This window comes from Pteronotus mesoamericanus, unplaced genomic scaffold, assembly GCF_021234165.1.
Source record: "Pteronotus mesoamericanus isolate MK-2021 breed Mesoamerican mustached bat unplaced genomic scaffold, CSHL_Meso_final scaffold_21, whole genome shotgun sequence".
Classification (NCBI taxonomy): Eukaryota; Metazoa; Chordata; class Mammalia; order Chiroptera; family Mormoopidae; genus Pteronotus; species Pteronotus mesoamericanus.
In genome coordinates, this window is record NW_026555310.1 from 21,529,943 (window position 1) to 21,534,979 (window position 5,037).

The 5,037-nt window shown below is 35.3% G+C and overlaps 1 pseudogene; it reads right to left on the minus strand.

Annotated features, from left to right (window-relative positions):
• Positions 1-4,942: 4,942 nt before the first annotated feature.
• Positions 4,943-5,037, minus strand: LOC129085163 (uncharacterized; annotated as a pseudogene).

Sequence of the window (5,037 nt, forward strand, 5' to 3'; positions counted from 1 at the left end):
ATAAAAAAAATAAAAAATTAAAAAAATTAAAAAAAATAATAAAAAAATAAAAATAAAAAAATAAAAAAAATAAAAAAATAAAAAGAATAAAAAAAATGATTAATAAAAGGGTTTCAGGGACGGACCTGTTAGCTAGATACCACCCCCTACCCCTCGCCCTTGCTTCTGAGTTGCCTAGCAAGAATTTTATTGCCGTTTATGCTGTTGTTCTTCAACTACCTCTGAATTCCCCATTCTCAATTCTGAAATCTAAACCACTTTCCACACTTTTCTCCTTTGACCAGAATGTCATATATACCCAATGTTGCCTCAGAGTCTTTGGAATTTTCATACTTATATGCACTTATGCTCATGTATTGAAAATTTGATTTTTCTCCTGCTAATGTCTCCATTAATTTTAGTATTAGCCCAGCTAGAAGAACTTAGAAGGTAGGAGGAAAAATGTTAACTTTTTTTAGCCCCCATGAATTCTGATGAAGGTTTTTTAGTGTTACATCTTGATTTATCCAAAATTGTATTTAAATTTCTGATATTTGAAAATTTCTCTCCCCCCCCCCCCCCCTTGTTTAAGAAACAACAGGCTAAGAACAGAGTCTCTTGTGCTAGGTCCCAGAAAACCAACTTAATTGCAGTTTTAGCCTTTCCAGATCTAACCTTTTCTGGTCAGTAGTGAGGCATTCCACCTGACAGACCTTTTCCATCGCCCAAAGAGCAATGACGTAATCTGCTCTTTCTTTGTCCCTGCAACCCTCTGCCTATAAAAGCCTTCCATTTTGTACAGCTCCTTGGAGCTCCTCTCTTTGCTAGGTGAGATGTTTCCCAATTCATAAGTCATTCAATAAAGCCAATGTGATCTTTACATTTACTCAGTTGAATTTTGTTTCTAACAAATTCAAGGATCTGAATCTTTGCATATGATAAAACATAAGCATATGATAAATACCAGATACAAAACCTTTTGACATTTGGAATACTTAAAAGTAACACCAACTTATACCTCTTGTTACAAGTGAGAAATCCAACTCTTCCTTGATTTCAACATTCTTCACTGGCTCTTTCCCACCTCCTACCTCACTTCTCTTCTTATTCTTGTACCTCACTCTTGGATTTAGCCTTAAACACACTTTCCCTTAATTCTATTGCTCTCTTATTGATTTACTTGAATGGAAAATAAGCTAAGTAAGATTCAAGAGAAAAAAGAAAACCTCTTGGATCAACAACTGGGACAAATAACAGGAGTGGTGGTACCTAAAGAGAGAAGACAAAGAAATGAACATGTTTCGAGACCTCTATTGTAGCAAAGTCAGTACTATGGCAGTATTTTCACATATGGCAGAGTAAGACATTTTTTGATATCATTTGCAAGAACCTTATTTATTTCTTTAAGAGTCACTAGAGTGACTCTATTCTACAGGCAAAGATCTTTCAGGAAGGTGTAATGTTCTGTAATTAGAGTGTCACAAGTATCTTTCATCATTCCATCCAGTCTATTACTCATTGTAATTTCCTAGAATATAAAGCTGGTGACTAGGGCAGAGGTAGATCAATGTGCATAAGGAGCCCAGGGCTTTCTGGGAGAGACTAAATCCTAAATATCCTCTCTGGAGAAAACCTCTTCCCTCTCTCAAAACCAAGGAGCCTTATGACGTTGGTTAAATTTAATTTTAAACAAATCCTATCCCTGTCTCTATATCTACCCCTCAGAGACCTAGTCTTTTCCCAGAATAACCAGCAATGCCCCAGGCAGCAGAAGACTGCAGCTCAGACCTGACTAATGGCCCCAAGGTCTGGACTGCACAGAGGCTAAAGATAACCTCTGGACCTAAGTTATGTTTCAACTACCGAACACTGACATAGAACAAACACCCTGGTTACTTCCTCATGAGCCCAGACAGAGGGACGAAAGAAAAGACCTCAGGACTTTTCTCAAGACCGGTAGATATGATTCATTACCCTTACCTCATCTCTAATCCAACAGCCCCCAGCACCACCACAAACCCCTCCTAAACCCATGATGTCTTGTGATTTTTGCCCTAAAGAATCTGGAAACTGTATGCCATCAGGGAGTCATACTCCCTGCCTCCATACTGGCCAATTCAATATTTTAAATATACTGTAAACTCCTCTCTGTGTATTTCTTTGGGCCAGTGTGCACAGGTAGGTTAACTCTAGGGAAAATATTGGGGATTCCAGTAACACTCTCTGAGATAAGAAATCAGAAAATGCTGTTGGGATGAAGAAGGCAGGCTTCATTTACCCAAGGGGCAGTGGTAGAAAAGGTAGCATGTCTTTTAAAATAACATTAATATAGAGAAAGAGGGTATCTTGACCGGTAGCTCCAATTCATGATGAACATATAATGCAGGAGAAGAGTAATAAATATATTTATACTTTTCAACAAAGTATTAACTACTACTTATAACTGTCCCCTGAACAGACAAGACTTTTACTTCACGTTGTATCTTTCCCTCTTTTACCTTCACTACATTGAAGTCATCTGGAAATTTAGCTCCACATTATTTTTTTACACCATACCTCTACTTTCTTAGAAAAATTACCTGATGGCTGTAGGCCTCCTCATCCTAAGCCTTTGCTCCCACCTTGCTTCTTTATCTGAATCGTTCTCACCCTTCAGTTTCCACCTTAGGACTTATTTTCACCTTGAATTCTTACCAAGCAGCTGACTTCACAGACCTGTCTTTCTGCTTCTGAATTCCTATCATATTCACCATTCCTTTGCATATTCTTCTCTTGTTACCTTTTAAGTATACAAACTAAAATGGAACTTATTTGAGAGCTGTAACTACCTTCTAGCTCTCTCTGGACTCCTCAGAGGCTTAATGGGGCTTTTTGTACCTCAGTGAACATTAGACTAAAACTCTCATTTGGTCAGGACACCATGAGTCCTTCCCCCACTCCTCTTTGGTTCCTTTTAGCTTAGTAACCATCAGGGGCAACTGAATGTGAATCTTAGGGCTGTTACTGGTCTACCTAGCAATGAGGAGGGTTCCCAAGGACACATACTCTGAAGACAAACCCTTTTTATATGATAATGAATGAAACTGAAGAGGTAGTCCTAAAACAGTGCATTTCCATATAAACTAAAATCATATGTCAATATTAGAACTACTGTATAATGAACCGTGGCTTTATGTCTCAGAAGGAGCTATTATTCCATTTTCTATAATCCAACATTTTATTTCAGCCACATCCAGCAAATACCCCTAACTTTTAAACAATGAAATAATGAGGACGTATAGAGGTATACTAAGGACACAATTACAACCAACCACGTATATATAAGGCAGATTTAACAAATATTAACATTCAGCCATTTTTCCTAAGAAATAAAACATTAAAGAGGTGGAGGCTAAGAGAATAGAAATAAAATAATATTTAAATGTTATTTTATAGAAGTTATCAACAGAGGATGATAACTGGACTAGGTTTAAAAATGAGGGCTAAACCTAAGATTTCTATACACAGGCCTATGTGACTTCTTGAACAGTACAATCAACAAAAGCAAGTAAGTTGTGGCTCAAAGAAATGTTCAAACTAGTCATTTTTTAATACTTTTTAGATAGCTAGATGATAAATTTTTGAGAAATTGACAGGAAAAAGAAAGTTAGTGTTCATTAGACAGGAATCTAAGTAGGTTAAGTATTCATTAGTAAGGAACCCAAACAAAATTTAGGCTTCAGTAGTAAATTAGTAAAGGCAATACAAGCTTTATTTAAAGACACTTTCATCTCTGGATTTTATAACTCTTGTGATAAAGTTGTCTCTCAGACCTTCAGGGGTAGAGAGGGCACTTATCATTGAGATTTACTTCCTGCTTTTATGGTGTGGGAGGAGAGTTAGAGAGCTGCTCTTCCTGCTCTTGCAACTTCTCAGGTCATTTTAGTTCAAAATAATCAATATGCCAACAGGTGGCTGACAAGATAATAAAACAAACCAAAATCACAGTATTGTTATTATTTTTATGGAAATCTGGGGAATAAGCTGCTTATCACTGATATATTTTAATGTTTTCTTTTTTAATGCTTTAATGAGTTTGGCATATTTAATATTTTACAAATCATCTTTATGATTCCAATATAAAAAGTTTCATTGATTTAGGTTTGCAGTCTTAAAGCATAAAACATTTAAAGGCATATGATGCTTTTTTAGGCTTATAAATAGTGTTGTAACTTTTAAAATAACTTGAGATTCAATGTAAATATATATACACATTTCACTTTTTTAGATCTGAGTTATTTAAATACTTGGGAAGTTTTGTCAAACAGACAATGGAAATATTGAACTAAAAGTATAAGTGGCACTGAGTATTAATCAAAGGGATCTTAAAAGTAATTTTTCATATATATAAATTAATAATTTGATTTATAAGTGAATCTAAAAGCTTAAAAAGAAATATTTTAAAATATCTAACTTTTAATGAGTCAACCATTAATTTTAATAACCCCAACCAATCTCTTCTTGTGTTACTGTCAAGGACACCAAAATATTCTCATTGACATAATATGGATAAAGAGTTCATCAATGTCAGGTATAGCTTTTACTGAAAAAGAAGAAAATGCTACCCTGTTTGTGTGTGTGTGTGTTCTTTTGCTTTGTTTTTCTATTAGTTTAATTTAACAGCTAAAATTTACATTTATAAACTTAACTTGAATGTGTAAATATTTTTTTAATTAAAATTTTTTTCAGGATTTTATTTATTCATTTTTAGAGAGAGGAAGAGAAGGAAAAAGAGAGGGAAAGGAGCATTGACGTGTGAGAGATACATTAATCAGTTGCCTCTCGCATCCCCCCAGCTGGAGGCCTGGCTCCCAACCTAGGCATGTGCCTCGACTGGGAATTGAACCAACAACATTTTGATTTGCAGGTTGGCACTCAATCCACTGAGCCAGGGCTTAATGTTTAAATATTTTAATAAACTGCTAAAAGAGAGATTTTCTTTTCCTTGTGCTAGAGTCATGCATGCTAATCTTCTCTGTATCATTCCAATTTTAGTATATGTATTGCCGAAACAAGTAC